At 40.8% G+C, this 27,801-nt stretch overlaps 4 pseudogenes; all 4 read right to left on the bottom strand.

Moving 5' to 3' along the window:
- Nucleotides 1-4,822: 4,822 nt before the first annotated feature.
- On the bottom strand, nucleotides 4,823-6,851 carry LOC122210510 (annotated as a pseudogene).
- A 5,115-nt stretch (nucleotides 6,852-11,966) lies between these two features.
- Nucleotides 11,967-13,995, bottom strand: LOC122210669 (annotated as a pseudogene).
- Nucleotides 13,996-19,112: 5,117 nt separating this feature from the next.
- LOC122211219 lies at nucleotides 19,113-21,141 on the bottom strand (annotated as a pseudogene).
- A 5,200-nt stretch (nucleotides 21,142-26,341) lies between these two features.
- LOC122211263 lies at nucleotides 26,342-27,144 on the bottom strand (annotated as a pseudogene).
- Nucleotides 27,145-27,801: the final 657 nt, after the last annotated feature.

The raw sequence follows: 27,801 nt of genomic DNA on the forward strand, positions 1-27,801 counted from the left end.
CAGAGAACTACTAGCAACAGCTTAAAACTCGAAGGACTTGGCGGTGCTTTATATCCCTCTAGAGGAGCCTGTTCTATAATCGATAAACCCCGATAAACCTCACCATCTCTTGCTAATTCAGCCTATATACCGCCATCTTCAGCAAACCCTAAAAAGGAAGAAAAGTAAGCACAAGTGCCTTAACACAAAAAAGTTAGGTCAAGGTGTAGCCCATGAGATGGGAAGCAATGGGCTACATCTTCTACAACTAGAACATCCACGAAAATCCTTATGAAATTAAGTATTAAAGGAGGATTTAGTAGTAAATTTGAGAGTAGAGAGCTCAATTGAATCGGGCCATGAAGCACGCACACACCGCCCGTCACCCTCCTCAAGTGATTAAGCCCTGAAGAAACCTATTCAAACCACTACACCCACAAGAGGAGACAAGTCGTTAACAAGGTAAGCCTACTGGAAAGTGTGCTTGGAGGACAAGATGTAGCTTAAACAAAGCATCTGGCCTACACCCAGAAGATTTCATATTAAGCTGACCATCTTGAGCCAAAGCTAGCCCAATCGTCCATAAACGCAACTAACATTAGAAAGTAAAACAAAACATTTAGTTACCTCAAAAAGTATAGGAGATAGAAATTTAACTTGGCGCTATAGAGAAAGTACCACAAGGGAAAGATGAAAGAAAAAACTAAAAGCACTATACAGCAAAGATTACCCCTTGTACCTTTTGCATAATGAATTAGCAAGAATAACCTAACAAAGAGAACTTCAGCTAGGCCTCCCGAAACCAGACGAGCTACCCACGAACAATCTATTACAGGATGAACTCGTCTATGTTGCAAAATAGTGAGAAGATTTGTGGGTAGAGGTGAAAAGCCTAACGAGCCTGGTGATAGCTGGTTGCCCAGAACAGAATCTTAGTTCGACTTTAAACTTACCTCAAAACTCTAAAATTCCAATGTAAGTTTAAAATATAGTCTAAAAAGGTACAGCTTTTTAGAATTAGGATACAGCCTTAATTAGAGAGTAAGCATAAATGCAAACCATAGTTGGCCTAAAACCAGCCACCAATTAAGAGAGCGTTCAAGCTCAACAATCAAAACATCTCAATGTCAAAAAACGCAACCAACTCCTAATTTAAAACTGGGCTAGGCCATCGTTTAGTCGCTCCGTTTGATTACCCCATCGAGTGATAATAATGAGGGTGGGGATTAATGTGGCTTCAAATAGAATGTAGACTATAATTAGTTCTGTGGCGGTGAATGTTATAATTAAGAGAAGTTGTAAGATAATAAGTATTGTGATGTATAGTTTTTTTCGGGCTAAGGTCTCTTTTGACAGGTGTGATTGACTAGCCATGAGCATCAGTGGTAGGAGTCATGTTGTTAATACTAGTCGAGGTGCAGAGAGTGAGTCTGAGAAAAATAGTAATGAGAGATTTAGGCTGTTGTCGCCTAGTTGATTTAAATAGGAGAGGCTAATAAGGCTGATCAGAAGGCTATAGGTAGTTGAGTTAATTCAGATTATGTTGGGTTTTGATAGTCATGTTATCGGTATGAGTATGGCAGTAGGGACAATAATTTTTAGCATTGTAGGAGGTTTAAGTTTTGTACATAGTCGGTGCCATATGTGTTTGATACCATTACTAGTAGGGATAAGCCCAGTGCCGCCTCGCAGGCTGCAAATACGAGCAGGATGATAGGAGTCATGCTAGCTAGTGTGAAGTGATTATTTAGAATTGCCACGGTTATCATGATAAATAGGGATAGTATTATGCCTTCTAGACATAGGAGGGAAGATATTAGGTGGGATCGGTACATCAGTAGTCCTATAAGTGACATGATGAAAGCCAGGAAGATATTAATATAGACTATGGACATCTGATAATTATAGGGTAAGCTACAATCTAATGAGTCGAAATCATTTGTTTTAGTTTAAACTAATTATCATATTCAGTTCACTCTAGTCCTTTTTGGGTTCATTCGTAGGCTAGGCTTGCGGCTAATAGAGAGATTAGTAGAAGAGCTATGGTAAGTATGGTTGATAATTTGTTTGTTTGTGAGGCCCAAGGAAGAGGGAGTAGTAGTGCAATTTCTAGGTCAAATAGCAAGAATGTAATCGCTACTAAGAAAAATTTTATAGAGAAAGGCAGGCGGGCGGATCCTATGGGGTCAAATCCACATTCATAAGGACTTGCTTTTTCTGCATAGATATTTAGTTGGGGTAGTCAGAATGCGATGAGTGCAAGTAGTGTGGCTAGAAGTGTATTGGTGAGCAGGGCGAGTATTACGTTTATTATTCCCTTTCGGATTATACCGAAACTGGTTGATTGGAAGTCAACTGTACTTGTTAATACTAAAGGAATAGGATCCTCATCAATAAATAGAAACGTATAGGAATAGTCAAACCACGTCTAGGAAATGTCAATATCAAGCAGCGGCTTCAAATCCAAAGTGGTGGCTCGATGTGAAGTGATCTTTTCGTTGGCGCAAGAAGCATACAATTAGGAAGGTAGAGCCGATAATTACGTGTAGTCCGTGGAATCCTGTAGCCATGAAGAAGGTGGATCCGTAGACTCCGTCTGAGATTGTGAATGATGTTTCATAGTATTCGGAGGCTCGGAGGAGGGTGAAGTAGACTCCTAGGGAGATTGTAATAAATAGTGCTTGGAGTATGTGTTTTCGATTCCCTTCTATTAAACTATGGTGAGCTCAGGTGATTGACACTCCGGAAGCTAGAAGTACGGAGGTATTGAGTAGTGGGACTTCTAGGGGGTTTAGGGCAATAATACCTGTTGGTGGTCAGCATCCTCCCAATTCAGGAGTTGGGGCTAGACTTGAGTGGTAGAAGGCCCAGACAAAGCCTGCGAAGAAGAATACTTCTGAGGTGATAAAGAGAATTATTCCATAACGGAGACCGAGACCTTTTTGAACGATGGGTGTGTGGTGACCTTGGAATGTGCTTTCCCGAATAATGTCTCGTCACCATTGATATATAGTCAGTAGGTTAGTGGTTATACCTAGGGTCAATAATAGTATTGACTTGTAGTGAAATCATATGGCCAGACCTGAAGTTATCAGTAGGGCTGAAAGGGCTCCCGTAAGTGGCCATGGACTGGGGTTAACCATATGGTATGCGTGGGTTTGATGGGTCATTAAGTATTGTCATGTAGACACAGGCTTACAAGTAGGGTAAAGACGTAGGCTTGGATTAGAGCCACAGCAAATTCAAGGATTGTCAGTAGGATGAGGATAATAAAGGTAATTAAAGCAACAGAGGTACTAATGTTTGCTAGGGCCAGAGCAGCTCCTCCAATTAAGTGTATGAATAGGTGGCCTGCAGTCATGTTAGCTGTAAGTCGTACGGCCAGAGCCACGGGCTGGATAAAAAGGCTAATGGTTTCAATAATTACAAGCATAGGGATCAGGGGGATTGGTGTTCCTTGTGGTAGAAAAGTGGGCCAGGGACGCTTTAGTTTTGTGGCGAAACCCGGTGATTACGGTACCGGCTCATAGGGGAATAGCTATTCCTAAGTTTATTGATAATTGGGTAGTTGGAGTAAATGAGTGAGGCAGTCGACCTAACAGGTTTGTTGATCCAATAAATAAAATGAGAGATATGAGTATTAGGGCCCAAGTTTGTCCTTTGTGATTGTGAATGGCTAGTATTTGTTTTGATGTTAGTTGTACTAATCACTGTTGAAGTGAGACTAAACGGTTATTAATTAGTCGGTTAGGTGAGGGGAATAGAATGCTGGGGAACATAATAATTAATACGACAACAGGCAATCCTATTATTGTTGGGGTAGTGAAAGAGGTGAATAGATTTTCGTTCACTTTTTTTCTCAAGGGTTAGGCTGTTTTAGTGCAGCTGTAGATTTGGGTTCCGGGCTTGAAGGATACAGGTGTTTTGAGATTTTTAGTTGAAATATAATAAACAGTGTTATAATTATTGAAATAATAGTGATGAATCAGGTTGACGTATCTAACTGTGGCATGTCATTAAGGGGAGGTTTAAACTCCCAGTTTTTAACTTAAAAGGTTAACGCTAGTTTAGCTTCTTAATGAATTTACAGTATAGACGCAGATCATTTTTCAAAATATGATAATGGGACTAGTTCAAGAACAATGGGCATAAAACTGTGGTTTGAGCCGCAGATCTCTGAGCACTGACCATAATAGAGTCCAGGTCGTGTACCCATTAGGGTTGTTTGGCTTAGTCGGCCTGGAATAGCATCAGTTTTTAGGCCCAGGGATGGGACGGCTCATGAGTGTAGTACGTCTTCTGATGAGATTAACACGCGAATGGTCACTTCTATTGGTAGTACTACTCGGTTATCAACTTCTAATAGTCGGAGTTCTCCGGGCTTTAGCTCTTGAGTGGGAATTATATAGGAGTCAAAGCTTAGGTCTTCATAGTCAGTGTATTCATAGCTTCAATACCATTGATGTCCCATGGTCTTTACAGTAAGAGAGGGGCTATTAATCTCGTCTATTATATAGAGAATTCGTAAGGAGGGTAGGGCAATGAGAATTAAGATGATAGCTGGTAAAATGGTTCAGATGGTTTCTACTTCTTGGGCATCCATTGTGCTTGTGTGCGTGAGTTTGGTTGTTAGTATTAGTGAGATGATATAAAGGACTAGGGAGCTAATTAGGAATACAATTATTAGTGTGTGATCATGGAAGTGTAGGAGCTCTTCTATGATGGGGGATGTAGCATCTTGAAAACCTAGTTGGAAGGGGTATGCCATGGAAGTACATAGGGCTTAAACCTATAATTTAACCCTGACAAAGTTATGTAATTGTTTTACTAATACTTCTTGATGGAGAAAGACATAATGGTTATGGTGTTGGCTTGAAACCAGTCTAAGGAGGTTCGATTCCTTCCTTTCTTATTTTAACAGCACATAGGTTGGCTCTTCAAATGTGTGATATGGAGGGGGACATCCATGCAGCCATTCAAGATTAGTTGTGGTTAGTTCCACTATGGCCACTTCTCGCTTTGATGCAAAAGCTTCTCACGCTATAAAAACTATTCATATTACTGCTGTTAGTGAAATAAAAGAGCCTATTGAGGAGGTTGTGTTTCAAGTTGTATATGCGTCTGGGTAGTCAGAATAACGTCGAGGCATTCCGGACAGGCCTAGAAAGTGCTGAGGGAAGAACGTTATATTGACACCTACGAGCATAATCGTAAAATGAATTTTTGCCCAAGTATTATCGAGAGTATACCCTGCGAATAGGGGGAACCAATGGACGAAGCCTCCCTGTGAGAGCAAATACTGCTCCTATTGACAAGACATAGTGGAAGTGGGCTACTACGTAGCATGTGTCGTGAAGAACAATATCTAATGAGGAATTTGCTAGTACAATTCCTGTTAAGCCTCCTACGGTGAATAGGAAAATGAATCCCAGAGCTCATAGCATAGCAGGGGACCATTTGATATTACCTCCATGAAGAGTGGCCAGTCAGCTAAATACTTTTACCCCAGTGGGAATAGCAATAATTATAGTAGCTGATGTAAAGTATGCTCGTGTGTCCACATCTATCCCCACAGTAAACATGTGATGGGCTCATACGATAAAGCCCAGAAAGCCAATTGATATTATAGCTCAGACTATTCCCATGTAGCCAAAAGGTTCTTTTTTACCTGAGTAGTAGGTAACAATATGTGAAATTATTCCAAACCCGGGTAAAATTAAAATGTAGACTTCTGGGTGACCGAAAAATCAGAATAGGTGTTGATATAAGATAGGATCCCCTCCTCCGGCGGGGTCAAAAAATGTGGTGTTCAGATTTCGATCTGTCAGTAGTATAGTGATGCCTGCTGCTAAAACTGGTAGTGATAGAAGTAGCAATACAGCAGTGATTAAAACCGATCAGACAAATAGGGGTGTTTGATATTGGGATAGAGCAGGGGGTTTTATATTAATAATAGTAGTAATAAAATTAATAGCACCTAAGATTGAGGAGACACCTGCTAGGTGTAGTGAAAAAATAGTTAGATCTACGGATGCTCCTGCATGAGCTAGGTTGCCGGCTAGAGGTGGGTATACTGTCCATCCAGTCCCTGCTCCAGCCTCTACCATAGATGATGCGAGCAAAAGTAGGAAAGACGGGGGAAGGAGTCAGAAGCTCATATTATTCATTCGAGGGAATGCTATATCGGGGGCTCCAATTATTAGTGGAACCAATCAGTTTCCGAATCCTCCAATCATAATAGGCATTACTATAAAGAAGATTATTACAAAGGCATGGGCGGTGACGACTACATTATAAATTTGGTCGTCCCCTAGTAGCGTGCCAGGTTGACCCAGTTCGGCTCGGATTAAGAGACTGAGAGCGGTCCCTACCATACCGGCCCAGGCGCCAAATAGAAGGTAAAGAGTTCCAATATCTTTGTGATTGGTTGAAAATAGTCAGCGGTTTATGAACATAGGTAAAATGGTTGAGTAAGCATTAGACTGTAAATCTAAAGACAGAGGTTCAGTCCTCTTTTTACCAAGTCCTGCAGTGAATGCCATATTGAATTGCAAATTCAAAGAAGCAGCTTGACGCTGCCGGGGCTTCTCCCGCCTTTTTTTTCTAGACGGCGGGAGAAGTAGATTGAAGCCAGTGGACTAGGGTATTTAGCTGTTAACTAAAATTTCGTGGGGTTGGGGCCCACCAATCTAGTAAGGGCTTAGCTTAATTAAAGTGTTTGATTTGCAATCAATTGATGTAAGATAGATTCTTGCAGTCCTTAGGATTAATTGGTATGCAGAAGTTAAGTCTGTTAGGGCTTACTTAGAGCTTTGAAGGCTCTTGGTCTAATTTAACCTAAACTTCTAATCTAGGATGGATAGTATTGGTGCGAGTGGTAGTAGCATGGTGGATATTACAACTAAGGCGGGGGGGGGGGGGTAAAAGGATTGTTTTTTCTGTGCACTCGAATCGTCATTTTATTTTTATACAGTTGTTTGAGGGGAATATAGTCAGTGCAGTGGTATACGTTAGTCGTATGTAGAAGTACAGGTTAAGTAGTGCTGTTATAGCTAGTAGTGTGGGTATTATAATTATTTCGTTTTTCGTTAGTTCCTGAATGATTATTCATTTTGGGATGAAGCCGGAGAGTGGAGGAAGGCCGCCTAGAGACACTATTAGTACTAGGATAAATGAGGTGATTAGGGGTGTTTTGTTTCATGTTTGTGATAGGGAGGATGTTGTTGTGGTGGAGTTGTGTATGAATAATATGAAGGTGGTTAGTGTTATGATGATGTAGATGGTCAGGTTTAAAATTATTATTGTGGGGCTATATATTATGATGGCTGCTATTCAGCCTATGTGGGCAATTGAGGAATATGCCATAATTTTTCGTAGTTGGGTTTGGTTAAGTCCTCCTCAGCCTCCGACTATAACTGATATGATGGCTATTGTTAGGAGTAGGTTGGGATTGATGGTGGGTGAGATTTGGTATAGGATTGATAGTGGAGCAATTTTTTGTCATGTGAGTAGGATTAGGCCTGAGGATATGGAGATTCCTTGTGTAACTTCGGGCACTCAGAAGTGGAATGGGGCTAGTCCTAGTTTTATTGCTAAGGCGGTTGTTATTATGATAGATGCTATGGGGTTGAGATCTTTTGATACAGTTCATTGTCCTGAATGCAGTAGGTTGATGATGATTCCTATTATTTTTTTATGAGGATGGGAATAATGGCTAATAGGTTTATTTCGAGGCCGATTCAGACTGTAAGTCAATGGGAGGCTGTTATTACGATTATAGTTCCTGAAATAACGGTTGATATAATGATAATAAAACTAGGGGGCTTGATTAGTATGGGAAGGGTATAAACCAACATTTTCGGGGTATGGGCCCGATAGCTTATTTAGCTGACCTTACTTTAGAATGTGGTGTAATATTGGTAGCACGAAGATTTTTGGATTTTTGGATTCTTAGGATTAGGTTCGATTCCTATAATTCTAGAAATAAGAGGGTTTGAACCTCTAAGTTTTACTCTATCAAAGTAACTCTTTTGTCAGCCATATTTCTTATGTTTGAGGTGGAATGCTTGCTGTACTGATGGGTAGGGAGACGTGTCATATACATAGGGCTAGGGTAAGGGGTAGAAAGCTTTTTCATAAGAGGTGTATTAATTGGTCATATCGGAATCGTGGGTAAGATGCTCGGATTCATAGGAAGGTGGTTGAATGATTGAATGATTAGGAAATTTAAAGTCCCTGTTGTGTTTTGGATGTATAGTAGTGCGACTAGGAGGGGTAGTGAGCCTACCAAGGTGTAGAATAGAAAGTATAGGCCAGCGTTTAGTCGCTCCGTTTGATTACCCCATCGAGTGATAATAATGAGGGTGGGGATTAATGTGGCTTCAAATAGAATGTAGACTATAATTAGTTCTGTGGCGGTGAATGTTATAATTAAGAGAAGTTGTAAGATAATAAGTATTGTGATGTATAGTTTTTTTCGGGCTAAGGTCTCTTTTGACAGGTGTGATTGACTAGCCATGAGCATCAGTGGTAGGAGTCATGTTGTTAATACTAGTCGAGGTGCAGAGAGTGAGTCTGAGAAAAATAGTAATGAGAGATTTAGGCTGTTGTCGCCTAGTTGATTTAAATAGGAGAGGCTAATAAGGCTGATCAGAAGGCTATAGGTAGTTGAGTTAATTCAGATTATGTTGGGTTTTGATAGTCATGTTATCGGTATGAGTATGGCAGTAGGGACAATAATTTTTAGCATTGTAGGAGGTTTAAGTTTTGTACATAGTCGGTGCCATATGTGTTTGATACCATTACTAGTAGGGATAAGCCCAGTGCCGCCTCGCAGGCTGCAAATACGAGCAGGATGATAGGAGTCATGCTAGCTAGTGTGAAGTGATTATTTAGAATTGCCACGGTTATCATGATAAATAGGGATAGTATTATGCCTTCTAGACATAGGAGGGAAGATATTAGGTGGGATCGGTACATCAGTAGTCCTATAAGTGACATGATGAAAGCCAGGAAGATATTAATATAGACTATGGACATCTGATAATTATAGGGTAAGCTACAATCTAATGAGTCGAAATCATTTGTTTTAGTTTAAACTAATTATCATATTCAGTTCACTCTAGTCCTTTTTGGGTTCATTCGTAGGCTAGGCTTGCGGCTAATAGAGAGATTAGTAGAAGAGCTATGGTAAGTATGGTTGATAATTTGTTTGTTTGTGAGGCCCAAGGAAGAGGGAGTAGTAGTGCAATTTCTAGGTCAAATAGCAAGAATGTAATCGCTACTAAGAAAAATTTTATAGAGAAAGGCAGGCGGGCGGATCCTATGGGGTCAAATCCACATTCATAAGGACTTGCTTTTTCTGCATAGATATTTAGTTGGGGTAGTCAGAATGCGATGAGTGCAAGTAGTGTGGCTAGAAGTGTATTGGTGAGCAGGGCGAGTATTACGTTTATTATTCCCTTTCGGATTATACCGAAACTGGTTGATTGGAAGTCAACTGTACTTGTTAATACTAAAGGAATAGGATCCTCATCAATAAATAGAAACGTATAGGAATAGTCAAACCACGTCTAGGAAATGTCAATATCAAGCAGCGGCTTCAAATCCAAAGTGGTGGCTCGATGTGAAGTGATCTTTTCGTTGGCGCAAGAAGCATACAATTAGGAAGGTAGAGCCGATAATTACGTGTAGTCCGTGGAATCCTGTAGCCATGAAGAAGGTGGATCCGTAGACTCCGTCTGAGATTGTGAATGATGTTTCATAGTATTCGGAGGCTTGGAGGAGGGTGAAGTAGACTCCTAGGGAGATTGTAATAAATAGTGCTTGGAGTATGTGTTTTCGATTCCCTTCTATTAAACTATGGTGAGCTCAGGTGATTGACACTCCGGAAGCTAGAAGTACGGAGGTATTGAGTAGTGGGACTTCTAGGGGGTTTAGGGCAATAATACCTGTTGGTGGTCAGCATCCTCCCAATTCAGGAGTTGGGGCTAGACTTGAGTGGTAGAAGGCCCAGACAAAGCCTGCGAAGAAGAATACTTCTGAGGTGATAAAGAGAATTATTCCATAACGGAGACCGAGACCTTTTTGAACGATGGGTGTGTGGTGACCTTGGAATGTGCTTTCCCGAATAATGTCTCGTCACCATTGATATATAGTCAGTAGGTTAGTGGTTATACCTAGGGTCAATAATAGTATTGACTTGTAGTGAAATCATATGGCCAGACCTGAAGTTATCAGTAGGGCTGAAAGGGCTCCCGTAAGTGGCCATGGACTGGGGTTAACCATATGGTATGCGTGGGTTTGATGGGTCATTAAGTATTGTCATGTAGACACAGGCTTACAAGTAGGGTAAAGACGTAGGCTTGGATTAGAGCCACAGCAAATTCAAGGATTGTCAGTAGGATGAGGATAATAAAGGTAATTAAAGCAACAGAGGTACTAATGTTTGCTAGGGCCAGAGCAGCTCCTCCAATTAAGTGTATGAATAGGTGGCCTGCAGTAATGTTAGCTGTAAGTCGTACGGCCAGAGCCACGGGCTGGATAAAAAGGCTAATGGTTTCAATAATTACAAGCATAGGGATCAGGGGGATTGGTGTTCCTTGTGGTAGAAAAGTGGGCCAGGGACGCTTTAGTTTTGTGGCGAAACCCGGTGATTACGGTACCGGCTCATAGGGGAATAGCTATTCCTAAGTTTATTGATAATTGGGTAGTTGGAGTAAATGAGTGAGGCAGTCGACCTAACAGGTTTGTTGATCCAATAAATAAAATGAGAGATATGAGTATTAGGGCCCAAGTTTGTCCTTTGTGATTGTGAATGGCTAGTATTTGTTTTGATGTTAGTTGTACTAATCACTGTTGAAGTGAGACTAAACGGTTATTAATTAGTCGGTTAGGTGAGGGGAATAGAATGCTGGGGAACATAATAATTAATACGACAACAGGCAATCCTATTATTGTTGGGGTAGTGAAAGAGGTGAATAGATTTTCGTTCACTTTTTTTCTCAAGGGTTAGGCTGTTTTAGTGCAGCTGTAGATTTGGGTTCCGGGCTTGAAGGATACAGGTGTTTTGAGATTTTTAGTTGAAATATAATAAACAGTGTTATAATTATTGAAATAATAGTGATGAATCAGGTTGACGTATCTAACTGTGGCATGTCATTAAGGGGAGGTTTAAACTCCCAGTTTTTAACTTAAAAGGTTAACGCTAGTTTAGCTTCTTAATGAATTTACAGTATAGACGCAGATCATTTTTCAAAATATGATAATGGGACTAGTTCAAGAACAATGGGCATAAAACTGTGGTTTGAGCCGCAGATCTCTGAGCACTGACCATAATAGAGTCCAGGTCGTGTACCCATTAGGGTTGTTTGGCTTAGTCGGCCTGGAATAGCATCAGTTTTTAGGCCCAGGGATGGGACGGCTCATGAGTGTAGTACGTCTTCTGATGAGATTAACACGCGAATGGTCACTTCTGTTGGTAGTACTACTCGGTTATCAACTTCTAATAGTCGGAGTTCTCCGGGCTTTAGCTCTTGAGTGGGAATTATATAGGAGTCAAAGCTTAGGTCTTCATAGTCAGTGTATTCATAGCTTCAATACCATTGATGTCCCATGGTCTTTACAGTAAGAGAGGGGCTATTAATCTCGTCTATTATATAGAGAATTCGTAAGGAGGGTAGGGCAATGAGAATTAAGATGATAGCTGGTAAAATGGTTCAGATGGTTTCTACTTCTTGGGCATCCATTGTGCTTGTGTGCGTGAGTTTGGTTGTTAGTATTAGTGAGATGATATAAAGGACTAGGGAGCTAATTAGGAATACAATTATTAGTGTGTGATCATGGAAGTGTAGGAGCTCTTCTATGATGGGGGATGTAGCATCTTGAAAACCTAGTTGGAAGGGGTATGCCATGGAAGTACATAGGGCTTAAACCTATAATTTAACCCTGACAAAGTTATGTAATTGTTTTACTAATACTTCTTGATGGAGAAAGACATAATGGTTATGGTGTTGGCTTGAAACCAGTCTAAGGAGGTTCGATTCCTTCCTTTCTTATTTTAACAGCACATAGGTTGGCTCTTCAAATGTGTGATATGGAGGGGGACATCCATGCAGCCATTCAAGATTAGTTGTGGTTAGTTCCACTATGGCCACTTCTCGCTTTGATGCAAAAGCTTCTCACGCTATAAAAACTATTCATATTACTGCTGTTAGTGAAATAAAAGAGCCTATTGAGGAGATTGTGTTTCAAGTTGTATATGCGTCTGGGTAGTCAGAATAACGTCGAGGCATTCCGGACAGGCCTAGAAAGTGCTGAGGGAAGAACGTTATATTGACACCTACGAGCATAATCGTAAAATGAATTTTTGCCCAAGTATTATCGAGAGTATACCCTGCGAATAGGGGGAACCAATGGACGAAGCCTCCCTGTGAGAGCAAATACTGCTCCTATTGACAAGACATAGTGGAAGTGGGCTACTACGTAGCATGTGTCGTGAAGAACAATATCTAATGAGGAATTTGCTAGTACAATTCCTGTTAAGCCTCCTACGGTGAATAGGAAAATGAATCCCAGAGCTCATAGCATAGCAGGGGACCATTTGATATTACCTCCATGAAGAGTGGCCAGTCAGCTAAATACTTTTACCCCAGTGGGAATAGCAATAATTATAGTAGCTGATGTAAAGTATGCTCGTGTGTCCACATCTATCCCCACAGTAAACATGTGATGGGCTCATACGATAAAGCCCAGAAAGCCAATTGATATTATAGCTCAGACTATTCCCATGTAGCCAAAAGGTTCTTTTTTACCTGAGTAGTAGGTAACAATATGTGAAATTATTCCAAACCCGGGTAAAATTAAAATGTAGACTTCTGGGTGACCGAAAAATCAGAATAGGTGTTGATATAAGATAGGATCCCCTCCTCCGGCGGGGTCAAAAAATGTGGTGTTCAGATTTCGATCTGTCAGCAGTATAGTGATGCCTGCTGCTAAAACTGGTAGTGATAGAAGTAGCAATACAGCAGTGATTAAAACCGATCAGACAAATAGGGGTGTTTGATATTGGGATAGAGCAGGGGGTTTTATATTAATAATAGTAGTAATAAAATTAATAGCACCTAAGATTGAGGAGACACCTGCTAGGTGTAGTGAAAAAATAGTTAGATCTACGGATGCTCCTGCATGAGCTAGGTTGCCGGCTAGAGGTGGGTATACTGTCCATCCAGTCCCTGCTCCAGCCTCTACCATAGATGATGCGAGCAAAAGTAGGAAAGACGGGGGAAGGAGTCAGAAGCTCATATTATTCATTCGAGGGAATGCTATATCGGGGGCTCCAATTATTAGTGGAACCAATCAGTTTCCGAATCCTCCAATCATAATAGGCATTACTATAAAGAAGATTATTACAAAGGCATGGGCGGTGACGACTACATTATAAATTTGGTCGTCCCCTAGTAGCGTGCCAGGTTGACCCAGTTCGGCTCGGATTAAGAGACTGAGAGCGGTCCCTACCATACCGGCCCAGGCGCCAAATAGAAGGTAAAGAGTTCCAATATCTTTGTGATTGGTTGACAATAGTCAGCGGTTTATGAACATAGGTAAAATGGCTGAGTAAGCATTAGACTGTAAATCTAAAGACAGAGGTTCAGTCCTCTTTTTACCAAGTCCTGCAGTGAATGCCATATTGAATTGCAAATTCAAAGAAGCAGCTTGACGCTGCCGGGGCTTCTCCCGCCTTTTTTTTCTAGACGGCGGGAGAAGTAGATTGAAGCCAGTGGACTAGGGTATTTAGCTGTTAACTAAAATTTCGTGGGGTTGGGGCCCACCAATCTAGTAAGGGCTTAGCTTAATTAAAGTGTTTGATTTGCAATCAATTGATGTAAGATAGATTCTTGCAGTCCTTAGGATTAATTGGTATGCAGAAGTTAAGTCTGTTAGGGCTTACTTAGAGCTTTGAAGGCTCTTGGTCTAATTTAACCTAAACTTCTAATCTAGGATGGATAGTATTGGTGCGAGTGGTAGTAGCATGGTGGATATTACAACTAAGGCGGGGGGGGGGGGGGGTAAAAGGATTGTTTTTTCTGTGCACTCGAATCGTCATTTTATTTTTATACAGTTGTTTGAGGGGAATATAGTCAGTGCAGTGGTATACGTTAGTCGTATGTAGAAGTACAGGTTAAGTAGTGCTGTTATAGCTAGTAGTGTGGGTATTATAATTATTTCGTTTTTCGTTAGTTCCTGAATGATTATTCATTTTGGGATGAAGCCGGAGAGTGGAGGAAGGCCGCCTAGAGACACTATTAGTACTAGGATAAATGAGGTGATTAGGGGTGTTTTGTTTCATGTTTGTGATAGGGAGGATGTTGTTGTGGTGGAGTTGTGTATGAATAATATGAAGGTGGTTAGTGTTATGATGATGTAGATGGTCAGGTTTAAAATTATTATTGTGGGGCTATATATTATGATGGCTGCTATTCAGCCTATGTGGGCAATTGAGGAATATGCCATAATTTTTCGTAGTTGGGTTTGGTTAAGTCCTCCTCAGCCTCCGACTATAACTGATATGATGGCTATTGTTAGGAGTAGGTTGGGATTGATGGTGGGTGAGATTTGGTATAGGATTGATAGTGGAGCAATTTTTTGTCATGTGAGTAGGATTAGGCCTGAGGATATGGAGATTCCTTGTGTAACTTCGGGCACTCAGAAGTGGAATGGGGCTAGTCCTAGTTTTATTGCTAAGGCGGTTGTTATTATGATAGATGCTATGGGGTTGAGATCTTTTGATACAGTTCATTGTCCTGAATGCAGTAGGTTGATGATGATTCCTATTATTTTTTTATGAGGATGGGAATAATGGCTAATAGGTTTATTTCGAGGCCGATTCAGACTGTAAGTCAATGGGAGGCTGTTATTACGATTATAGTTCCTGAAATAACGGTTGATATAATGATAATAAAACTAGGGGGTTTGATTAGTATGGGAAGGGTATAAACCAACATTTTCGGGGTATGGGCCCGATAGCTTATTTAGCTGACCTTACTTTAGAATGTGGTGTAATATTGGTAGCACGAAGATTTTTGGATTTTTGGATTCTTAGGATTAGGTTCGATTCCTATAATTCTAGAAATAAGAGGGTTTGAACCTCTAAGTTTTACTCTATCAAAGTAACTCTTTTGTCAGCCATATTTCTTATGTTTGAGGTGGAATGCTTGCTGTACTGATGGGTAGGGAGACGTGTCATATACATAGGGCTAGGGTAAGGGGTAGAAAGCTTTTTCATAAGAGGTGTATTAATTGGTCATATCGGAATCGTGGGTAAGATGCTCGGATTCATAGGAAGGTGGTTGAATGATTGAATGATTAGGAAATTTAAAGTCCCTGTTGTGTTTTGGATGTATAGTAGTGCGACTAGGAGGGGTAGTGAGCCTACCAAGGTGTAGAATAGAAAGTATAGGCCAGCGTTTAGTCGCTCCGTTTGATTACCCCATCGAGTGATAATAATGAGGGTGGGGATTAATGTGGCTTCAAATAGAATGTAGACTATAATTAGTTCTGTGGCGGTGAATGTTATAATTAAGAGAAGTTGTAAGATAATAAGTATTGTGATGTATAGTTTTTTTCGGGCTAAGGTCTCTTTTGACAGGTGTGATTGACTAGCCATGAGCATCAGTGGTAGGAGTCATGTTGTTAATACTAGTCGAGGTGCAGAGAGTGAGTCTGAGAAAAATAGTAATGAGAGATTTAGGCTGTTGTCGCCTAGTTGATTTAAATAGGAGAGGCTAATAAGGCTGATCAGAAGGCTATAGGTAGTTGAGTTAATTCAGATTATGTTGGGTTTTGATAGTCATGTTATCGGTATGAGTATGGCAGTAGGGACAATAATTTTTAGCATTGTAGGAGGTTTAAGTTTTGTACATAGTCGGTGCCATATGTGTTTGATACCATTACTAGTAGGGATAAGCCCAGTGCCGCCTCGCAGGCTGCAAATACGAGCAGGATGATAGGAGTCATGCTAGCTAGTGTGAAGTGATTATTTAGAATTGCCACGGTTATCATGATAAATAGGGATAGTATTATGCCTTCTAGACATAGGAGGGAAGATATTAGGTGGGATCGGTACATCAGTAGTCCTATAAGTGACATGATGAAAGCCAGGAAGATATTAATATAGACTATGGACATCTGATAATTATAGGGTAAGCTACAATCTAATGAGTCGAAATCATTTGTTTTAGTTTAAACTAATTATCATATTCAGTTCACTCTAGTCCTTTTTGGGTTCATTCGTAGGCTAGGCTTGCGGCTAATAGAGAGATTAGTAGAAGAGCTATGGTAAGTATGGTTGATAATTTGTTTGTTTGTGAGGCCCAAGGAAGAGGGAGTAGTAGTGCAATTTCTAGGTCAAATAGCAAGAATGTAATCGCTACTAAGAAAAATTTTATAGAGAAAGGCAGGCGGGCGGATCCTATGGGGTCAAATCCACATTCATAAGGACTTGCTTTTTCTGCATAGATATTTAGTTGGGGTAGTCAGAATGCGATGAGTGCAAGTAGTGTGGCTAGAAGTGTATTGGTGAGCAGGGCGAGTATTACGTTTATTATTCCCTTTCGGATTATACCGAAACTGGTTGATTGGAAGTCAACTGTACTTGTTAATACTAAAGGAATAGGATCCTCATCAATAAATAGAAACGTATAGGAATAGTCAAACCACGTCTAGGAAATGTCAATATCAAGCAGCGGCTTCAAATCCAAAGTGGTGGCTCGATGTGAAGTGATCTTTTCGTTGGCGCAAGAAGCATACAATTAGGAAGGTAGAGCCGATAATTACGTGTAGTCCGTGGAATCCTGTAGCCATGAAGAAGGTGGATCCGTAGACTCCGTCTGAGATTGTGAATGATGTTTCATAGTATTCGGAGGCTTGGAGGAGGGTGAAGTAGACTCCTAGGGAGATTGTAATAAATAGTGCTTGGAGTATGTGTTTTCGATTCCCTTCTATTAAACTATGGTGAGCTCAGGTGATTGACACTCCGGAAGCTAGAAGTACGGAGGTATTGAGTAGTGGGACTTCTAGGGGGTTTAGGGCAATAATACCTGTTGGTGGTCAGCATCCTCCCAATTCAGGAGTTGGGGCTAGACTTGAGTGGTAGAAGGCCCAGACAAAGCCTGCGAAGAAGAATACTTCTGAGGTGATAAAGAGAATTATTCCATAACGGAGACCGAGACCTTTTTGAACGATGGGTGTGTGGTGACCTTGGAATGTGCTTTCCCGAATAATGTCTCGTCACCATTGATATATAGTCAGTAGGTTAGTGGTTATACCTAGGGTCAATAATAGTATTGACTTGTAGTGAAATCATATGGCCAGACCTGAAGTTATCAGTAGGGCTGAAAGGGCTCCCGTAAGTGGCCATGGACTGGGGTTAACCATATGGTATGCGTGGGTTTGATGGGTCATTAAGTATTGTCATGTAGACACAGGCTTACAAGTAGGGTAAAGACGTAGGCTTGGATTAGAGCCACAGCAAATTCAAGGATTGTCAGTAGGATGAGGATAATAAAGGTAATTAAAGCAACAGAGGTACTAATGTTTGCTAGGGCCAGAGCAGCTCCTCCAATTAAGTGTATGAATAGGTGGCCTGCAGTCATGTTAGCTGTAAGTCGTACGGCCAGAGCCACGGGCTGGATAAAAAGGCTAATGGTTTCAATAATTACAAGCATAGGGATCAGGGGGATTGGTGTTCCTTGTGGTAGAAAAGTGGGCCAGGGACGCTTTAGTTTTGTGGCGAAACCCGGTGATTACGGTACCGGCTCATAGGGGAATAGCTATTCCTAAGTTTATTGATAATTGGGTAGTTGGAGTAAATGAGTGAGGCAGTCGACCTAACAGGTTTGTTGATCCAATAAATAAAATGAGAGATATGAGTATTAGGGCCCAAGTTTGTCCTTTGTGATTGTGAATGGCTAGTATTTGTTTTGATGTTAGTTGTACTAATCACTGTTGAAGTGAGACTAAACGGTTATTAATTAGTCGGTTAGGTGAGGGGAATAGAATGCTGGGGAACATAATAATTAATACGACAACAGGCAATCCTATTATTGTTGGGGTAGTGAAAGAGGTGAATAGATTTTCGTTCACTTTTTTTCTCAAGGGTTAGGCTGTTTTAGTGCAGCTGTAGATTTGGGTTCCGGGCTTGAAGGATACAGGTGTTTTGAGATTTTTAGTTGAAATATAATAAACAGTGTTATAATTATTGAAATAATAGTGATGAATCAGGTTGACGTATCTAACTGTGGCATGTCATTAAGGGGAGGTTTAAACTCCCAGTTTTTAACTTAAAAGGTTAACGCTAGTTTAGCTTCTTAATGAATTTACAGTATAGACGCAGATCATTTTTCAAAATATGATAATGGGACTAGTTCAAGAACAATGGGCATAAAACTGTGGTTTGAGCCGCAGATCTCTGAGCACTGACCATAATAGAGTCCAGGTCGTGTACCCATTAGGGTTGTTTGGCTTAGTCGGCCTGGAATAGCATCAGTTTTTAGGCCCAGGGATGGGACGGCTCATGAGTGTAGTACGTCTTCTGATGAGATTAACACGCGAATGGTCACTTCTGTTGGTAGTACTACTCGGTTATCAACTTCTAATAGTCGGAGTTCTCCGGGCTTTAGCTCTTGAGTGGGAATTATATAGGAGTCAAAGCTTAGGTCTTCATAGTCAGTGTATTCATAGCTTCAATACCATTGATGTCCCATGGTCTTTACAGTAAGAGAGGGGCTATTAATCTCGTCTATTATATAGAGAATTCGTAAGGAGGGTAGGGCAATGAGAATTAAGATGATAGCTGGTAAAATGGTTCAGATGGTTTCTACTTCTTGGGCATCCATTGTGCTTGTGTGCGTGAGTTTGGTTGTTAGTATTAGTGAGATGATATAAAGGACTAGGGAGCTAATTAGGAATACAATTATTAGTGTGTGATCATGGAAGTGTAGGAGCTCTTCTATGATGGGGGATGTAGCATCTTGAAAACCTAGTTGGAAGGGGTATGCCATGGAAGTACATAGGGCTTAAACCTATAATTTAACCCTGACAAAGTTATGTAATTGTTTTACTAATACTTCTTGATGGAGAAAGACATAATGGTTATGGTGTTGGCTTGAAACCAGTCTAAGGAGGTTCGATTCCTTCCTTTCTTATTTTAACAGCACATAGGTTGGCTCTTCAAATGTGTGATATGGAGGGGGACATCCATGCAGCCATTCAAGATTAGTTGTGGTTAGTTCCACTATGGCCACTTCTCGCTTTGATGCAAAAGCTTCTCACGCTATAAAAACTATTCATATTACTGCTGTTAGTGAAATAAAAGAGCCTATTGAGGAGATTGTGTTTCAAGTTGTATATGCGTCTGGGTAGTCAGAATAACGTCGAGGCATTCCGGACAGGCCTAGAAAGTGCTGAGGGAAGAACGTTATATTGACACCTACGAGCATAATCGTAAAATGAATTTTTGCCCAAGTATTATCGAGAGTATACCCTGCGAATAGGGGGAACCAATGGACGAAGCCTCCCTGTGAGAGCAAATACTGCTCCTATTGACAAGACATAGTGGAAGTGGGCTACTACGTAGCATGTGTCGTGAAGAACAATATCTAATGAGGAATTTGCTAGTACAATTCCTGTTAAGCCTCCTACGGTGAATAGGAAAATGAATCCCAGAGCTCATAGCATAGCAGGGGACCATTTGATATTACCTCCATGAAGAGTGGCCAGTCAGCTAAATACTTTTACCCCAGTGGGAATAGCAATAATTATAGTAGCTGATGTAAAGTATGCTCGTGTGTCCACATCTATCCCCACAGTAAACATGTGATGGGCTCATACGATAAAGCCCAGAAAGCCAATTGATATTATAGCTCAGACTATTCCCATGTAGCCAAAAGGTTCTTTTTTACCTGAGTAGTAGGTAACAATATGTGAAATTATTCCAAACCCGGGTAAAATTAAAATGTAGACTTCTGGGTGACCGAAAAATCAGAATAGGTGTTGATATAAGATAGGATCCCCTCCTCCGGCGGGGTCAAAAAATGTGGTGTTCAGATTTCGATCTGTCAGCAGTATAGTGATGCCTGCTGCTAAAACTGGTAGTGATAGAAGTAGCAATACAGCAGTGATTAAAACCGATCAGACAAATAGGGGTGTTTGATATTGGGATAGAGCAGGGGGTTTTATATTAATAATAGTAGTAATAAAATTAATAGCACCTAAGATTGAGGAGACACCTGCTAGGTGTAGTGAAAAAATAGTTAGATCTACGGATGCTCCTGCATGAGCTAGGTTGCCGGCTAGAGGTGGGTATACTGTCCATCCAGTCCCTGCTCCAGCCTCTACCATAGATGATGCGAGCAAAAGTAGGAAAGACGGGGGAAGGAGTCAGAAGCTCATATTATTCATTCGAGGGAATGCTATATCGGGGGCTCCAATTATTAGTGGAACCAATCAGTTTCCGAATCCTCCAATCATAATAGGCATTACTATAAAGAAGATTATTACAAAGGCATGGGCGGTGACGACTACATTATAAATTTGGTCGTCCCCTAGTAGCGTGCCAGGTTGACCCAGTTCGGCTCGGATTAAGAGACTGAGAGCGGTCCCTACCATACCGGCCCAGGCGCCAAATAGAAGGTAAAGAGTTCCAATATCTTTGTGATTGGTTGACAATAGTCAGCGGTTTATGAACATAGGTAAAATGGCTGAGTAAGCATTAGACTGTAAATCTAAAGACAGAGGTTCAGTCCTCTTTTTACCAAGTCCTGCAGTGAATGCCATATTGAATTGCAAATTCAAAGAAGCAGCTTGACGCTGCCGGGGCTTCTCCCGCCTTTTTTTTCTAGACGGCGGGAGAAGTAGATTGAAGCCAGTGGACTAGGGTATTTAGCTGTTAACTAAAATTTCGTGGGGTTGGGGCCCACCAATCTAGTAAGGGCTTAGCTTAATTAAAGTGTTTGATTTGCAATCAATTGATGTAAGATAGATTCTTGCAGTCCTTAGGATTAATTGGTATGCAGAAGTTAAGTCTGTTAGGGCTTACTTAGAGCTTTGAAGGCTCTTGGTCTAATTTAACCTAAACTTCTAATCTAGGATGGATAGTATTGGTGCGAGTGGTAGTAGCATGGTGGATATTACAACTAAGGCGGGGGGGGGGGGGGGGTAAAAGGATTGTTTTTTCTGTGCACTCGAATCGTCATTTTATTTTTATACAGTTGTTTGAGGGGAATATAGTCAGTGCAGTGGTATACGTTAGTCGTATGTAGAAGTACAGGTTAAGTAGTGCTGTTATAGCTAGTAGTGTGGGTATTATAATTATTTCGTTTTTCGTTAGTTCCTGAATGATTATTCATTTTGGGATGAAGCCGGAGAGTGGAGGAAGGCCGCCTAGAGACACTATTAGTACTAGGATAAATGAGGTGATTAGGGGTGTTTTGTTTCATGTTTGTGATAGGGAGGATGTTGTTGTGGTGGAGTTGTGTATGAATAATATGAAGGTGGTTAGTGTTATGATGATGTAGATGGTCAGGTTTAAAATTATTATTGTGGGGCTATATATTATGATGGCTGCTATTCAGCCTATGTGGGCAATTGAGGAATATGCCATAATTTTTCGTAGTTGGGTTTGGTTAAGTCCTCCTCAGCCTCCGACTATAACTGATATGATGGCTATTGTTAGGAGTAGGTTGGGATTGATGGTGGGTGAGATTTGGTATAGGATTGATAGTGGAGCAATTTTTTGTCATGTGAGTAGGATTAGGCCTGAGGATATGGAGATTCCTTGTGTAACTTCGGGCACTCAGAAGTGGAATGGGGCTAGTCCTAGTTTTATTGCTAAGGCGGTTGTTATTATGATAGATGCTATGGGGTTGAGATCTTTTGATACAGTTCATTGTCCTGAATGCAGTAGGTTGATGATGATTCCTATTATTTTTTTATGAGGATGGGAATAATGGCTAATAGGTTTATTTCGAGGCCGATTCAGACTGTAAGTCAATGGGAGGCTGTTATTACGATTATAGTTCCTGAAATAACGGTTGATATAATGATAATAAAACTAGGGGGTTTGATTAGTATGGGAAGGGTATAAACCAACATTTTCGGGGTATGGGCCCGATAGCTTATTTAGCTGACCTTACTTTAGAATGTGGTGTAATATTGGTAGCACGAAGATTTTTGGATTTTTGGATTCTTAGGATTAGGTTCGATTCCTATAATTCTAGAAATAAGAGGGTTTGAACCTCTAAGTTTTACTCTATCAAAGTAACTCTTTTGTCAGCCATATTTCTTATGTTTGAGGTGGAATGCTTGCTGTACTGATGGGTAGGGAGACGTGTCATATACATAGGGCTAGGGTAAGGGGTAGAAAGCTTTTTCATAAGAGGTGTATTAATTGGTCATATCGGAATCGTGGGTAAGATGCTCGGATTCATAGGAAGGTGGTTGAATGATTGAATGATTAGGAAATTTAAAGTCCCTGTTGTGTTTTGGATGTATAGTAGTGCGACTAGGAGGGGTAGTGAGCCTACCAAGGTGTAGAATAGAAAGTATAGGCCAGCGTTTAGTCGCTCCGTTTGATTACCCCATCGAGTGATAATAATGAGGGTGGGGATTAATGTGGCTTCAAATAGAATGTAGACTATAATTAGTTCTGTGGCGGTGAATGTTATAATTAAGAGAAGTTGTAAGATAATAAGTATTGTGATGTATAGTTTTTTTCGGGCTAAGGTCTCTTTTGACAGGTGTGATTGACTAGCCATGAGCATCAGTGGTAGGAGTCATGTTGTTAATACTAGTCGAGGTGCAGAGAGTGAGTCTGAGAAAAATAGTAATGAGAGATTTAGGCTGTTGTCGCCTAGTTGATTTAAATAGGAGAGGCTAATAAGGCTGATCAGAAGGCTATAGGTAGTTGAGTTAATTCAGATTATGTTGGGTTTTGATAGTCATGTTATCGGTATGAGTATGGCAGTAGGGACAATAATTTTTAGCATTGTAGGAGGTTTAAGTTTTGTACATAGTCGGTGCCATATGTGTTTGATACCATTACTAGTAGGGATAAGCCCAGTGCCGCCTCGCAGGCTGCAAATACGAGCAGGATGATAGGAGTCATGCTAGCTAGTGTGAAGTGATTATTTAGAATTGCCACGGTTATCATGATAAATAGGGATAGTATTATGCCTTCTAGACATAGGAGGGAAGATATTAGGTGGGATCGGTACATCAGTAGTCCTATAAGTGACATGATGAAAGCCAGGAAGATATTAATATAGACTATGGACATCTGATAATTATAGGGTAAGCTACAATCTAATGAGTCGAAATCATTTGTTTTAGTTTAAACTAATTATCATATTCAGTTCACTCTAGTCCTTTTTGGGTTCATTCGTAGGCTAGGCTTGCGGCTAATAGAGAGATTAGTAGAAGAGCTATGGTAAGTATGGTTGATAATTTGTTTGTTTGTGAGGCCCAAGGAAGAGGGAGTAGTAGTGCAATTTCTAGGTCAAATAGCAAGAATGTAATCGCTACTAAGAAAAATTTTATAGAGAAAGGCAGGCGGGCGGATCCTATGGGGTCAAATCCACATTCATAAGGACTTGCTTTTTCTGCATAGATATTTAGTTGGGGTAGTCAGAATGCGATGAGTGCAAGTAGTGTGGCTAGAAGTGTATTGGTGAGCAGGGCGAGTATTACGTTTATTATTCCCTTTCGGATTATACCGAAACTGGTTGATTGGAAGTCAACTGTACTTGTTAATACTAAAGGAATAGGATCCTCATCAATAAATAGAAACGTATAGGAATAGTCAAACCACGTCTAGGAAATGTCAATATCAAGCAGCGGCTTCAAATCCAAAGTGGTGGCTCGATGTGAAGTGATCTTTTCGTTGGCGCAAGAAGCATACAATTAGGAAGGTAGAGCCGATAATTACGTGTAGTCCGTGGAATCCTGTAGCCATGAAGAAGGTGGATCCGTAGACTCCGTCTGAGATTGTGAATGATGTTTCATAGTATTCGGAGGCTTGGAGGAGGGTGAAGTAGACTCCTAGGGAGATTGTAATAAATAGTGCTTGGAGTATGTGTTTTCGATTCCCTTCTATTAAACTATGGTGAGCTCAGGTGATTGACACTCCGGAAGCTAGAAGTACGGAGGTATTGAGTAGTGGGACTTCTAGGGGGTTTAGGGCAATAATACCTGTTGGTGGTCAGCATCCTCCCAATTCAGGAGTTGGGGCTAGACTTGAGTGGTAGAAGGCCCAGACAAAGCCTGCGAAGAAGAATACTTCTGAGGTGATAAAGAGAATTATTCCATAACGGAGACCGAGACCTTTTTGAACGATGGGTGTGTGGTGACCTTGGAATGTGCTTTCCCGAATAATGTCTCGTCACCATTGATATATAGTCAGTAGGTTAGTGGTTATACCTAGGGTCAATAATAGTATTGACTTGTAGTGAAATCATATGGCCAGACCTGAAGTTATCAGTAGGGCTGAAAGGGCTCCCGTAAGTGGCCATGGACTGGGGTTAACCATATGGTATGCGTGGGTTTGATGGGTCATTAAGTATTGTCATGTAGACACAGGCTTACAAGTAGGGTAAAGACGTAGGCTTGGATTAGAGCCACAGCAAATTCAAGGATTGTCAGTAGGATGAGGATAATTAAAGGTAATTAAAGCAACAGAGGTACTAATGTTTGCTAGGGCCAGAGCAGCTCCTCCAATTAAGTGTATGAATAGGTGGCCTGCAGTCATGTTAGCTGTAAGTCGTACGGCCAGAGCCACGGGCTGGATAAAAAGGCTAATGGTTTCAATAATTACAAGCATAGGGATCAGGGGGATTGGTGTTCCTTGTGGTAGAAAAGTGGGCCAGGGACGCTTTAGTTTTGTGGCGAAACCCGGTGATTACGGTACCGGCTCATAGGGGAATAGCTATTCCTAAGTTTATTGATAATTGGGTAGTTGGAGTAAATGAGTGAGGCAGTCGACCTAACAGGTTTGTTGATCCAATAAATAAAATGAGAGATATGAGTATTAGGGCCCAAGTTTGTCCTTTGTGATTGTGAATGGCTAGTATTTGTTTTGATGTTAGTTGTACTAATCACTGTTGAAGTGGAGACTAAACGGTTATTAATTAGTCGGTTAGGTGAGGGGAATAGAATGCTGGGGAACATAATAATTAATACGACAACAGGCAATCCTATTATTGTTGGGGTAGTGAAAGAGGTGAATTAGATTTTCGTTCACTTTTTTTCTCATAGGGTTAGGGCTGTTTTAGTGCAGCTGTAGATTTGGGTTCCGGGCTTGAAAGGATACAGGTGTTTTGAGATTTTTAGTTGAAATATAATAAACAGTGTTATAATTATTGAAATAATAGTGATGAATCAGGTTGACGTATCTAACTGTGGCATGTCATTAAGGGGAGGTTTAAACTCCCAGTTTTTAACTTACTAAAGGTTAACGCTAGTTTTCAGCTTCTTAATGAATTTACAGTATAGACGCAGATCATTTTTCAAAAATATGATAATGGGACTAGTTCAAGAACAATGGGCATAAAACTGTGGTTTGAGCCGCAGATCTCTGAGCACTGACAATAATAGAGTCCAGGTCGTGTACCCATTAGGGTTGTTTGGCTTAGTCGGCCTGGAATAGCATCAGTTTTTAGGCCCAGGGATGGGACGGCTCATGAGTGTAGTACGTCTTCTGATGAGATTAACACGCGAATGGTCACTTCTGTTGGTAGTACTACTCGGTTATCAACTTCTAATAGTCGGAGTTCTCCGGGCTTTAGCTCTTGAGTGGGAATTATATAGGAGTCAAAGCTTAGGTCTTCATAGTCAGTGTATTCATAGCTTCAATACCATTGATGTCCCATGGTCTTTACAGTAAGAGAGGGGCTATTAATCTCGTCTATTATATAGAGAATTCGTAAGGAGGGTAGGGCAATGAGAATTAAGATGATAGCTGGTAAAATGGTTCAGATGGTTTCTACATCTTGGGCATCCATTGTGCTTGTGTGCGTGAGTTTGGTTGTTAGTATTTGTGAGATGATATAAAGGACTAGGGAGCTAATTAGGAATACAATTATTAGTGTGTGATCATGGAAGTGTAGGAGCTCTTCTATGATGGGGGATGTAGCATCTTGAAAACCTAGTTGGAAGGGGTATGCCATGGAAGTACATAGGGCTTAAACCTATAATTTAACCCTGACAAAGTTATGTAATTGTTTTACTAATACTTCTTGATGGAGAAAGACATTATGGTTATGGTGTTGGCTTGAAACCAGTCTAAGGAGGTTCGATTCCTTCCTTTCTTATTTTATTTTAACACAAGCACATAGGTTGGCTCTTCAAATGTGTGATATGGAGGGGGACATCCATGCAGCCATTCAAGATTAGTTTGTGGTTAGTTCCACTATGGCCACTTCTCGCTTTGATGCAAAAGCTTCTCACGCTATAAAAACTATTCATATTACTGCTGTTAGTGAAATAAAAGAGCCTATTGAGGAGATTGTGTTTCAAGTTGTATATGCGTCTGGGTAGTCAGAATAACGTCGAGGCATTCCGGACAGGCCTAGAAAGTGCTGAGGGAAGAACGTTATATTGACACCTACGAGCATAATCGTTAAAATGAAATTTTTGCCCAAGTATTATCGAGAGTATACCCTGCGAATAGGGGGAACCAATGGACGAAGCCTCCCTGTGAGAGCAAATACTGCTCCTATTGACAAGACATAGTGGAAGTGGGCTACTACGTAGCATGTGTCGTGAAGAACAATATCTAATGAGGAATTTGCTAGTACAATTCCTGTTAAGCCTCCTACGGTGAATAGGAAAATGAATCCCAGAGCTCATAGCATAGCAGGGGACCATTTGATTTTACCTCCATGAAGAGTGGCCAGTCAGCTAAATACTTTTACCCCAGTGGGAATAGCAATAATTATAGTAGCTGATGTAAAGTATGCTCGTGTGTCCACATCTATCCCCACAGTAAACATGTGATGGGCTCATACGATAAAGCCCAGAAAGCCAATTGATATTATAGCTCAGACTATTCCCATGTAGCCAAAAGGTTCTTTTTTACCTGAGTAGTAGGTAAACAATATGTGAAATTATTCCAAACCCGGGTAAAAATTAAAATGTAGACTTCTGGGTGACCGAAAAAATCAGAATAGGTGTTGATATAAGATAGGATCCCCTCCTCCGGCGGGGTCAAAAAATGTGGTGTTCAGATTTCGATCTGTCAGCAGTATAGTGATGCCTGCTGCTAAAACTGGTAGTGATAGAAGTCCAAATACAGCAGTGATTAAAAACCGATCAGACAAATAGGGGTGTTTGTTATTGGGATAGAGCAGGGGGTTTTTTTATATTAATAATAGTAGTAATAAAATTAATAGCACACCTAAGATTGAGGAGACACCTGCTAGGTGTAGTGAAAAAATAGTTAGATCTACGGATGCTCCTGCATGAGCTAGGTTGCCGGCTAGAGGTGGGTATACTGTCCATCCAGTCCCTGCTCCAGCTCCTACCCATAGATGATGCGAGCAAAAGTAGGAAAGACGGGGGAAGGAGCTCAGAAGCTCATTTTATTCATTCGAGGGAATGCTATATCGGGGGCTCCAATTATTAGTGGAACCAATCAGTTTCCGAATCCTCCAATCATAATAGGCATTACTATAAAGAAGATTATTACAAAGGCATGGGCGGTGACGACTATTTATAAATTTTGGTCGTCCCCCTAGTAGCGTGCCAGGTTTGACCCAGTTCGGCTCGGATTAA

The sequence above is a fragment of the Panthera leo genome, chromosome F2 (genome assembly GCF_018350215.1).
Source record: "Panthera leo isolate Ple1 chromosome F2, P.leo_Ple1_pat1.1, whole genome shotgun sequence".
In the NCBI taxonomy this organism is placed as follows: Eukaryota; Metazoa; Chordata; class Mammalia; order Carnivora; family Felidae; genus Panthera; species Panthera leo.